The sequence below is a fragment of the Solanum tuberosum genome, unplaced genomic scaffold (genome assembly GCF_000226075.1).
Source record: "Solanum tuberosum cultivar DM 1-3 516 R44 unplaced genomic scaffold, SolTub_3.0 scf00022, whole genome shotgun sequence".
Taxonomy (NCBI): Eukaryota; Viridiplantae; Streptophyta; class Magnoliopsida; order Solanales; family Solanaceae; genus Solanum; species Solanum tuberosum.
The window spans coordinates 270,540-283,848 of NW_006238948.1; the positions used below are offsets into that span (position 1 = coordinate 270,540).

Here is a 13,309-nt window from a genome sequence, read left to right on the forward strand (position 1 = left end):
CCACGTGGACACATTACTATTTATAATTTTGCATTATTTTTTATGTCCACGTGCGCAAATATATATGTTTAAAATACGGTATTAAATAGTTTAGGTAGGTAATAGGTCCTCATGAAAGTTTAGTATCACAACAGCAAATCCGACCAAAGTTGAGATATTTTTCAGATCCTTATCCCTATAAAAAAACATCCTCGAGTGACTTCTACGCATGTCATATCATAAATTTATAAAGCTACATTAAATGGAACATGTGAATGAGGGTTAGAACTTAGAAGATTCACTACCAGATTAGATATAGTGACTAAAGTTTTCAAGAATCAGTTTCAATATCTTTGCTTGTCAGTCCTTATCCACCAATAGAAATATTAAAATTCCTATATAAGAGATCAATTTATTTCAATAAATTTGAGCAAATCAAAATCAAAGACAATTTAAGCATAGTAGATTGCAACTATCTAAAAAACATAACACCTCTCATTCAATATAGATTATATTTAAAGTTAGTAAAATCATCTTCATAAGGTCCTTTTAGCCCCAAGTCACCAATAACATCGAGTAAAGCTCTTTCCTAAAAGCAGCAAAAATTTATATTAAAGCAACTCACTTCAAAATAACAATCTGTGAGTCATATCATCAAACAATTGGGGTGCATATTCCACTTCAATAGATTTTAGTACTAATAATAACATTAAAAAAGTGGATAATTGGACCAAAAATATACGGATGCAATGTCATGGAGAGATGGAAACATGATTTGGTGAACCAATTATTGTATAAGTATCATTGATCTTTCCTCTTGCCTTGTAGAAGTATTGTTTGAGAAAGTGATTTCAGAAACTCTGAAATAAATTACCAGCAGATAATTGCAATAACCAAAAGTTAAACGAAGTAAAAAGCTTACTAGAACTGAAATCATACACAAAGTAGAAAGAGATCTGTATCTGACAAGCTACAATGTAACTTTGGTTTGAGTTTGAGAGGAAGGATGTTACTGAAGAAGAAAGAGAAGATCATGTGGAGAGATAAAAATATAGTTGTTGCATTGGTATTCAGTCTAAAGGACACGTAGCATAAGAAAGTGTTTGTTGGGTGGTATTACCATTCTATTAAAGGACACGTAGCATTAAAAAGTGTTGTTAAGAGACTAAAATATCCCCAATGTGAATTTTATTGGCAATTAACTAACATGTTGATACCATGGGCATATCTCACACTTATAATATAGTAGAAGGTCAATAATTATTTATTGGGATAATATTCAAACGATGGTTAATTGTGAAAAATAGTAAAAGACAATTTATCTAATATTAGAATATTTTAGTGAAGGATAAAAAGTTCAATCAATATTTCTAAAGATTTTTATACTTTTAGGAGTCGTTTGGTGTGATGGACAAGAGGATTTTATCTAGGGATAATATTTAAGTGACCTTTAATCTGATATTTGGTTGCCAAGGGTGGGATAATTTATCACAGGATTAACAGTTAGTCCTAGAATAAGTTATCCCTTTTTGGGGGTGAAATAACATCCCCAGGGATTGGATAGGTAAAATAACAAAAATACCCTCCTTAAACCCTACTTTTATACACCACTTTACATTCATATATATTAATATAATTTTTAACAACATTTATAATAACATTCACAACCTTAATTATTCGTTACTCTTATGATAATATATTTTTTTAATTAAAATTACATTTTATAAATACAATTTTTATTTATTAATATAATATAAGTTGAATTTCTTTGCCTAATTCTTATGTTTATTTATATTTTGATTCATCAATGTTCACTACACTACTAAATTGCATATTTTTTTATTAAATAGTTTATTACTCACTTAAAAATTATATTTTATTCATCAATTAAAATGTAGATAACTTTAATAATAAAATTTCTTTTACTTTTAATAAACTTAAAATGAAAGTTTTATTTTTAAGCTAAATAAGATGAATATATTATTTTAAAACTAAATAAGATGAAAATTTTATTTTTAAGCTAAAAAGATGGAAATTTTATTTTAAGCTAAACAAGATGGAAGTTTTATTTGTAAGTTAAATAAGATGAAAGTTTAATTTAAAAAACACACGGCACAATCATGGAAATGCACACCCAAAAATATTTAAGTTAAATAAAATGAAATTTTTATTTTTAAGAATGAATAACTAAACTTGCAAAGAAAATGTAAAAACTAAATAAGGTAAAGGGTATTTTTGTAAACAAACAACTCATTCTTAGAAATTATGCCATGAATATAAATTTGAAAATGACAAACCAAACAAGCAATAAAAATTAATCCCATCCTAATTAATTCCAGCATAACTTATCCCAATATAATTTATCCCATCATAACTAATCTCAGCATAACTTATATTCAAATCAATATAAATATATAAAAAAAAAATAGATATAAACTAGTGTATCCGACCACCGAAGTGAAAATAAGCAAAATATGATTAAATACTAATGTAAATTCTTTATTTAATCTTTAATCAAACACCTTTTAGAGATTCTGTAATTTTCTAGTGATTTTTCTATTATTTTCTTCATTAGAATAATATGTCAATGAATATAAATCAATTATAACTTGAGAAATTACACCTACTTCGAGGTTTCACTCTATAACACACATATTTTCTGTGATTTATGATATCACACCTACTTTCCATATTTATTTATTTTTTAACTATTCTTTAAATTTATTTAAAATAAATAGAAATCAATTATAACCTGACAAATTAAACCTATCTTGAGGTTTCGACTGGGGTTTTTGATATTACACCTACCTACTTCTTCTTTTTTGTAAACATTCTTTATATCTATTTAAAATAAATATAAATCAAACATAACTTGACAAATATGTCACTCTTTATATTAATTTCTTCATATAATAAAATGACTTATTTAATAAATACTTTTTAAACAAATCAACACAAACAAGCCTTGAGGTTTCGATCTATAACACTCACTTCTACTGGGGGTTTTGATATTACACCTACCTCCCTTTATTTTTATTTTTTTTGTAACCATTCTTTATATCTATTTAAAACAAATATAAATCAATTATAACTTGACAAATATGTCACTCTTTATATTAATTTCTTCATATTAATAATAAAACGACTTATTTAATAAATACTTTTTAAACAAATCAACACAAACAAGTTAATACTATAATATATATATAAATAAAGAGAGACAAATTTATCAAATCATAATTAATTTATATTCATTTTAAATAGGTTAAATGAATGGTTACAAAAAAAAATCAAAATAAGGAAAGTAGGCGTAATATCGTAAACCCCAAGGAAGGTGAGTGTTATAGAGCAATATCTCGAAGGAGGTCTCTGAAATTATACCTAAAATAAATATAAATTAATTATGATTTGACAAATTTGTCCTTCTTTATATTAGTTTATTCATACTAATCCATGTTATTAAAAATGACTTATATAATAATTACTTTAAAAATAAATCAAAGATAAGTGACTATTTTGGACTTTTTCTCGATGAAAGATTATATATGAATTATATAAAATCAATAATTAACAGTGAATTCTTCTTTTTGACATAAAATAGTCTCTTATCTTTGTGTTAAGGTTCAAAGTCATCCTTAAGTTTTCATATAGAGCAATAATAGTCCTTCATGTTTGCAATATTGACGCACTTTTGAACATCCTCCAAATTTTTGCCTATTTTTCATATTAGTTTATTTTAAAAGAATTTATAAAAATAAGTCATTTTTTAATAATATTGATTAATATGAAGAGAGACAAATTAATCAAATCATAATTAATTTATATTCATTTTAAATAGGTTAAAGGAATGGTTACAAAAAAAATCAAAATAAGAAAAGTAGGCGTAATATCGTAAACCACAGTGAAGGTGAGTGTTATAGAGCAAAATCTCGAAGGAGGTCTCTGAAATTATACCTAAAATAAATATAAATTAATTATGATTTGAAAAATTTGTCCTTCTTTATATTAGTTTCTCCATATTAATCTATGTTATTAAAAATGACTTATTTAATAATTACTTTAAAAATAAATCAAAGATAAGTGACTATTTTGGACTTTTTCTCAATGAAAGATTATATATGAATTATATAAAATCAATAATTAACTGTGGATTCTTTCTTTTTGATAGAAAATAGTCTCTCATCTTTGTGTTAAGGCTCAAAGTCATCCCTAAGTTTTCATATAGAGCGTAATAGTCCTTCATGTTTGCAATATTGACGCACTTTTGAACATCCTCCAAATTTTTGCCTATTTTTTAACATTGATTTTGTTCAGATTTATGTATAGAATATTCAACCGTCTTTTTTTAAATATATATTTAATAGAAATAATAACTCCACATGAAAATCAAAAGTGCACCAATATTGCAAACATGGAGGCCTTTTTTCCAAACTATTAAAATTTCAAAAAAGAAGGAAAAAATAATTATGATAATGAATTTATGAAGACCCTTGAGTTAAAGTCAAAATAATAAAAAAAAAAAATTTAAAAAAAGTATAAGTAGAATTAGAAGAAACGTTAAAAATTCTAGTTAACAAGGTAAAATATTTACTAGAAATAGAAGAAAAAAATTAAATTTTTAGTTCATATGGAAGAATTGTTAAAAATTCTAGTAAATAACGTAAAATATTTTAGTAGAAACAGAAGAAAAGATTAAATTCTTAGGGACCGTTTGACCATGCGATATGAAATCATGATATGAAATCATAATATGATATCATAATATGAAATCATGAGATGAAGTTGAAGTTTTGTTTGGACATGCGATATGGAATTTTTGTGCTGTATATTTTCTCATAAACAGAAGAATTTCATAAGTTGTAAAACTATTAAAATAGCCCCAATTGTTTAAATTTTTGTGTTGTATATTTTCTCATAAACATAAAAATCTCATATGTTGTAAAACTATTAAAATAGCCCCAATTGTTTATTCAATCTTATCAAATAAACAAAAAATTATAAAATCACATAATAAATTATTACAAAGTTATTTGTTCTCCGCTTAATTAACTGTTTCAATATCTAAATTTAATTGATCAAACTTTAATTCAATAAAAATATTGAACATAAATTGTAGTGTACTAGTATTTAATATAATCCTCCCACATAGTACGGTCAATCTTCTCACGTTGAATTTGAATTTCTCGATCATATGTCTGAGAAGACGAACCTACATTGTTACTTTGTGTCATTTGTTGGTCAATATCATCACAACTATATTTTCATGCTCATAGACCACAAATATTTCATCACTCCTTTGATATTCTCGCAAATAATTATGTAATACTATAAAACTTATGACAATTTTCACTTGTGTGTCAATATCATATGGTTCATGCCTTGTTTCACTTGTGTGCAATTACACATTGTCAGTGCATTAATTTCATGCTAAAATCAAACATATTGGAAGTAGTGATTATCGAACATACATCACCAATTTTGTCCTTTTTCATATTAAATTGATTTAATCATTTTCACATGTAGCCGAAAGAGAAGTTTTTTGTATTATGAAAAATCAAAAAATATTATTTCATCCGTTCTTATTTATATTCACCAAATCAATTCCTACTTTATTATTTATATTCACCAAATTTAAAGCAATAGTAAATTTTATATTGGTGAGAATAATAAATTTTAAAAAGTAATGATGTGATTATTAATTTTATTTACATATGAAATAAATGGTTAGTAAATATAAATGTGGGGTTGTTTTAACAAAATATAAACTTGTGGGTCAACTTTTGTATTTAAAAAATCTCAAATCATGATATGGAATTCCCAAATCATGATTCTTGGAGAATATGGTATTCCATCTCATGATATGAAATCATAATATGGAATCAGTGTGAAATCGTGTCACGCCCCGAGCCTACACCCTGGGCGGGACTGGCACTCGAGAACCATTGCTAGCCCCAAACGAACCCTTGGCCTGGCTTACTTAGTCAGCGGAAGACTTAAACATAAAAAGTATATAACTCATGCAATAACTTAGCCAAAATGGCAACTCAAGTCTTAAACGTATACACCTGAAATGAATAAGACTAAAGAACTATAACTATCTGTCTATGAATCCTCTAAAACAAAAAGGGATGTCGGGACAAGACCCCGATCATCCTAACAATGAAATGCTGAAAGCAAAGTAAAAGGAGTCCTCCGGAATGCAAGGAGGCTCACCAACTGACTCTGAGTGCTCAAATGGATCAACGAGGCGCTGTGTGATGATCCTGGTTACCTGTGTCTGCATCATAAGAAGATGCAGACCAACTGACATCAGTACATTGAATGTACGAGTATGCGAGTTGGAATGCTAAACATAACATAGGCTTGAAATGAATCTGAAAGGAACACTTACCTTGGCTTTACTCAACTACTGAATAGCTTAACTTAATATAAAGTAATAAAACATATGCAATATATAGAAAGCTTGTAAAACAGTGGAAAACAACTTAGTTCGTTAAAGAAAATGCAACAACAAACTCAACTTTACTCATATAATAAAGTAATATAGTTTATGTGGGAGATTCTCTAACTGACAACCACCACTATGAGCCTAAGTGGTGATACAACGTCTTGCCCACGCTGCCAGAACTGAAGATAAATTCATGAGGAAAACCCACTGCCACTAAATCGCCACCCCCCCAAGTTAAACTGGTGCTTGCTGTTGCACCAGGAGCCGTTGCACCAGGTGCTAAAGCATGGGTGTTTTGTATCCATTGAGCAAAAACGGGTTGTAATTGTATAGCGGTATCTGAAAACATATCTTGAGGACGCCCTAAAGCGCTCATGGTATCATTATGAATATACAAACCAAAACTATGAAAGCCTAGAAATATACATGCCCAGTTGAGATGGGATATGATTGCATCACGATGCCTAAGGACACGATCTAATAGATCGTTGTACCGAGTAGTTGGATCATAATCTCTTACCATAAAAATGGCTGCATGCGCGGCAGCACCAACTATGAGAAATCCACCAATCCACATGTGATGTGTGAACAATGACAGTTGTGTACCATAGTCAGTAGCTAGATACGGATAAGGGGGCATGGAATACATATGATGAGCTACAACAATGGTTAAAGAGCCTAACATAGCTAAGTTAAGAGATAATTGAGCATGCCATGACGTTGTTAGGATCTCATATAGGCCTTTATGGCCCTGACCTGTAAATGGACCTTTATGGGCTTCTAAAATATCTTTTAGTCCATGACCAATACCCCAGTTGGTCCTATACATGTGACCCGCTATCAGGAAAAGAATTGCAATAGCTAAATGGTGATGGGCAATATCAGTCAGCCACAGACCCCCAGTTACTGGATCTAATCCTCCACGAAAAGTAAGAAAGTCCGCATATTTTGACCAATTCAAGGTGAAAAACGGGGTTGCTCCCTCGGCAAAACTGGGATAAAGTTGAGCCAAAAGATCTCGATTCAAGATAAATTCATGAGGAAGTGGTATCTCTTTAGGATCTACTCCAGCGTTTAGAAATTGGTTAATCGGTAAAGAGACATGTACTTGATGCCCCGCCCAAGAGAGAGACCCAAGTCCTAGTAGCCCTGCCAAATGGTGATTCAGCATAGATTCTACATCTTGAAACCAAGCCAATTTTGGCGCCGCTTTATGATAATGAAACCAACCAGCAAAAAGCATTAACGCTGCAAAGACCAATGCCCCAATTGCTGTACAATAGAGTTGTAATTCACTAGTTATTCCAGATGCTCGCCAAAGCTGAAAAAAACCAGAGGTTATTTGTATTCCTCGGAAACCCCCGCCTACGTCACCATTTAATATTTCTTGGCCTACTATTGGCCAAACCACCTGGGCACTAGGCCCAATGTGAGTTGGATAACTTAGCCACACTTCATAATTAGAAAAACGAGCATCGTGGAATACATGGAACCTACATGCTGATGCTCACGATTTCGATAGCTATACCAGTGATTTGGAGGATATCTCTCGAAAAGTATTTAGTGCACATTTCGGTCAACTCTCCATCATCTTTCTTTGGTTGACCTAAATGTGCACTAAATACTTTTCGAGAGATATCCTCCAAATCACTGGTATAGCTATCGAAATCGTGAGCATCAGCATGTAGGTTCCAGATCCAAGTGGTAGTATCAGGCCCTTTAGCTATTGTTCTTGAGAAATGACCCGGTCTGGCCCATTCCTCCAAAGAAGTTTCGCGAAGAGAATAAGTTGCTGCTCCCCTTCCCTCTTTCTTTTCCCGCTTTGCTAATCTTCCCCTCTAATGCGGGCCGAGCGGCGACCCCGTCATATAGAACGCCTTAACTAAGTGGTTCCACTAGTCTATGCTAAAAAGCACTTAATGAGTCATCTAAAAAGTATGATCCTTTACTACCCATGATGGCTACATGGTTTATGGAGACTTGAGTTAATATGAACTCGCATTCCCATATCGGTGCTCAATACTACTCCCAAAAATATACTTAGCTCTTATGTTTTAAAACATAATTTCTTTCTTTGATTTGAGATAATTACTCAAAACTTATCTTAAAAACTCTCTTGGAAATCGGTGTTTCCCTTTCTTGTTCAAATGTGAAAATATTTTAAATTCTTGGGAATACTTAGTTCCCTTATAATATTTGAATAAATGAACTCAACTCTTTACTCTTTGCTTAACTCGAAACTTAAGTCTTAAAACAAAGTTAAAACGTTTGTGAAAGACTTTTGAAAACTTTATAAACTTCTCTTGACTTGCTTCTTAACTTATAGACTTGACTCTTAACTTTCCTTGAATTGAATTATGGATTTCAAGGTTCATGATCTCATGTTTATGAATGATTTCATGATGTTTAGATGTACCTTAGAGTGTTGGAATCAACTAGAAAATATAGGTACGTTGCTAAGGAACTAGTACGGAAAGAAGGGGAAAAAGTAGAAGATCTGGCATCCCTGGCGCTCTGAGTGGTGCAGGGCTCCAGACCCAAAACTTCAGAGATGAAGTAGGGGCGCGCTGGCTGGCGCGGCGCACCAGGGTCAATACTTTAGAGAGTTCTTTGGGGCGTGCTGGCTAGCACGACGCCCCACCCCCATTCCCCAGATTTTGACGAACTTCCTCCTTCGTTTTCAACTCTAAACCCTCTAAACTCAATTGGGTCTTTCCCCAAACACTTAGAATCAACTATAAATTCAAAGTGTGAAAGATTCAACTCAAAATTACACCCGAAAACATGAATCAAATCTCAAGAAAACTTCAACAAAACAACTCACAAGAATTCAAACGAATTATCATAAAAAACTCATAGGATTTACTTTCAAAACTATACAACTTCGCTGAATTGAATCATGATTGGTGCGTGGGTGAACTAACCCAATGCTTGTTGACACCCAATTTTGACCGACCTTTAACCCCTTTTGGGAATGTTATCCGATTAAACACTTATTTTAAAATATATTTCGAGTTAAAAAATTTTAGTCGATTTTGTCTAAAAATTATATATTTTAGTATGCATACTTTATAAAATTATCGTAAATACTATTAAAATATTTTTTAAAAATTATTAGTAAAACTCAAAATAATTCAAATGTTTTAAAAATTTAAGTGATTTTAATTATAATAGTTGTAGTATGTTAATTGGATATCATTTCTTTAAATTCCCTTTAAATCATTTAACTTTTAGCCTATTCTATTCTAATTCATTTCAATTCTAGCCACTTCAATTAGAATTCTCATTTCAATTTTAGCCTTTGTTGATTTCATTTTTGGTCCTTTTTTATTTCAATTTCAAATTCCAAGTGATTTAATCCCGTCCGTCCATCTCTAAATTAAATCCTAGCCACTCATCTAATTCTAATCTAACGGTTAAGTTCAATTCCCCTTACTTTCCTATTTCAAAAAGACCAAAACCCTAAAAATTTACTCTTCTCTTCCTCCTTTTCTCTCCACCAGCGAGCAGCCAACAACAGCAACAACCAGACGGCGCCACCAGCAAACTCCAGCCGGCGAGAGTAGCAACCAGGCAGCAGCTCCGGCGAGCCCTGCTCCTTTATTTTCCTATTTTCGGCCAGCAACTCCAGCAGATGAGCAGCGTGAGATAATGATAATGGAGTTTGCTCAAACCACGATGTTTTGGTTGGTTTAAAATGGATCTCAACGGATTCGTCCAGGTTAGCTCTTCTTTTAAAATTTCCCATTATATATTCTCAATTCGTATATATGGAGAAGCCATGATTCTTATACATGCTTATTTAGGTGGATTTTGTTTGATAATGAATTACTTGCTATTTTTGATCTCGTAAACTACGTCTTGCTGATTTTCTGAGCTCCGAAAGTATGTGTCATTGTATTCTGATATGATTTTAGTTTGCTTTTGAATTTAGAAATCTTACTTAGATCATACATGATGCATAAACCTTAGGTGGTTTGACCCTTGACGTCAATCCACATAATTATTAGCCACCCTATCGTCTAAGGGTCCCCAACACCCTTTAGAAGCGATTAGGTTGATTTGCTAAATTATGCCGACTGTTCCCTATGATAATTTTGAATCATCTTCCCTCAAATTTTGCCAAAATGGAGTTTAGAAGTTGTTTGTTGTTTTGTTTGCAGAGTCATGGATGCTTTCAACTCCCCAAATCCGCAAATGGTCGTAGATGTGAACTACAAGCGGAATCTGTTAAATCTTTTGTCTTAATAAGGTAAAGATAGAGGTGCCAGAAATAGGTATATGAAGGTATGTAATTTGATTCTTAACCTATGTAAATAATTCTTTCCTTACCTGCTTTTATATTGCATTAATTTGCTTGCTTTAAATAAATTAAAACAGATTCTTACTTGCTTTATTTTTGGTAAAATTGTGGCTGATTATTGTATAGTATTTCATTGATTGGTAATATTTTTATCTAAGGAAAATATATTATAATTGACCCCTTAATTATTTCTTTTCCATTAGTGTTGTCCCCTCTCACTTAGTATATAATCAAGGCCCTCTTGTCACATTTGGGACTGGAACAACTTACACACTCTTAGCACTCTCAACACTCTAACACTGGACATTCACGATTTATACTCTGAACAATCACTTGAACACTCCAACACTTGATATACACCTTACACTCTACCTATTTGAGACTGACCTTCATGCTTTTAATACTTGGAACAAAAAATACTCTATAATACTCTTCAAAAAGAAAAGAATAGTTGTTCATATATTGAAGAAACTCTTGTGTTTCGGTGGACTACTCTAATTCAATTCGGATTGAAGTTTGTTTGTTGAATAATTGTTTTGCTTGACTGGTTAGTTCCTTTGATCAATACAACTTTCTTTTCTTATTAGTATTATCTATCTTGCAAATTCAATGGTTATAACAAATAAAGGAAGCACATGGGTTAGTTCCCTTTCCTCCCCTTTTGTGATACTGTTATTTGTTATTATTTGTTGTATGAACTTTGTTGCTAGAAAATACGAGTATGTGTGTGGTTATTTGTTTCAATACTATAATCACCTTTTAAAAATGGCTTTGTATTTTCGCATTTATATTTGTATGCCCCTGTGATGTTGAACAGGATCCATATTTTGCATTTATATTTGTATGCCCATGTGATGTTGAACATGATCCTTTAGCTTATTCAAGATATGAAGAGTCGTCATGGGAAGGAAATGATAGGCGAATTAATTTCATTTTATGTTTTGTATATTATTTAATCTCTATTATTATTTTGTAATAATTTGTATAACTTTAACTATCTCTATATATGATATAGCTTGGGGGAATCGTCTAAAAGGAGGGGGATATATGTGCTTACTGTTTTTCTTTACTTATCTTATTTTACTACATGTGATTGATATATAATCTGTATTTTGCTAATATTATTAGAATATGCAACATATCGGAATCACCTAAATCATCTACTTAAAATCAACTATTTGTTTGTCTTGTTTTTTTTATAATAAATAGTCTTAAGTTTTACATAATCTATCTTTCCAAATAAATGCTAGTAGAGTAATTAATCAGTTTGAATCAATAATGCTTGATACCTTTAGTATATTAGTTGATAACTCAAATCTTAATTCTTACATGTTCAATAACCTCTTTTCAGCATGCTAACAAACCTCAAAGGAGAAAATCTAAACTGTTTTTCTTTTGTTTATCTGCTAATGTGAGAGTAATTAGTTATTTTTCTGTATTAATTCACTTAGAAATCATGCCTATAGGACTTCATTAATAAGATTGATAATAATTTTTCAGCATGGTAATTAGTTGATTTTGATGTTAATCAATAAGATAGCATGCTTATCGGACTTCATCAATTTCAACATGTCAATCGACCAATCTAATCTGACATTAATAGCCTGGTTATGGTATTTACTTTAAATATTTAGGCTTTAATAATTGTAGTGCTTTAACTACTTAGTCAAACTAATTAGATTTATAACAATGGTTTTCAACATGTCATTCACATAGATTTTCTGTCTATAGGTTTAATTAGTTTCAGCATGCTAGTAAAATCCGTCATTTTGAATACCTACTGCCCTAATCCAAATCTGCTCTAAATATTAACTTCTGCATTATCAAATCGCTTTGCCACTTAGAATAAACATTTCAACATTAATAATTTGCTATTGCTTTCAAATATTTTTGCCCATTTGCATTATTATAAAGTGCCCATTTTAAATTAATTACTAATTAAATCAGTCTAATAAGCTTTACCTGACTTGTACTATTTTTGCCCATTTAAAATTAATCTATTTGTTATATTGAGCATTTGCTTGTTTAGCACACACTTAAGCATGAGACCTTTCACTTTATGTGTGTTTGCTAGTATGCTAAATAAAAAACTTAGAGGCCAATATGAGATTTACGTGCTAAGTGTTGTCCTATTTATTTGACTTGGTGTGTAGGTGGGCCTATTAGGATTTTATTTTAGTCTAAAATCCACCATAATAGCAGTCCAATGCCTCTTGGACCTTAAGCGGGTCGCAGGCACCTTTTTAGAGACGAAAAGCATGCGGTGGTGGGGTAGGGGTAGTTTAGGCCCTATGGATATGATAACATCGACTCAGGCTTAAAGGGATAAACTTTGGTTTTGTCTGTCCCTACACGGAAGCCTATCGAAAGTAAAGAAAAGTCGAGTGCTGATCCTAAAGTCCTTCAGAGTCTCTCTGTCCTTTTATCCCTTTATGTGTTTATAATTATAATTATTTGGGGTAGCTTAAATAAAATAAAATTCTTATTTGCTTATTTTTTGTGCAACTTCTGTCTCCTCGCTTATCTCTTTATTAATTGTTTATATTTATTTGTTATTATATTATCACTTAGTCTTGCAT

At 31.1% G+C, this 13,309-nt stretch overlaps 1 long non-coding RNA gene across 1 annotated transcript in view; it reads right to left on the reverse strand.

Moving 5' to 3' along the window:
- Window positions 1-1,050, reverse strand: part of LOC107059500 (uncharacterized) — a 3,278-nt gene extending 2,228 nt beyond the window's left edge. Inside the window, exon 1 of the long non-coding RNA XR_001472698.1 lies at window positions 902-1,050. This is a non-coding gene — a long non-coding RNA (uncharacterized lncRNA). The remainder of the gene's footprint in view (window positions 1-901) is intronic.
- Between the last annotated feature and the right edge of the window lie 12,259 nt (window positions 1,051-13,309).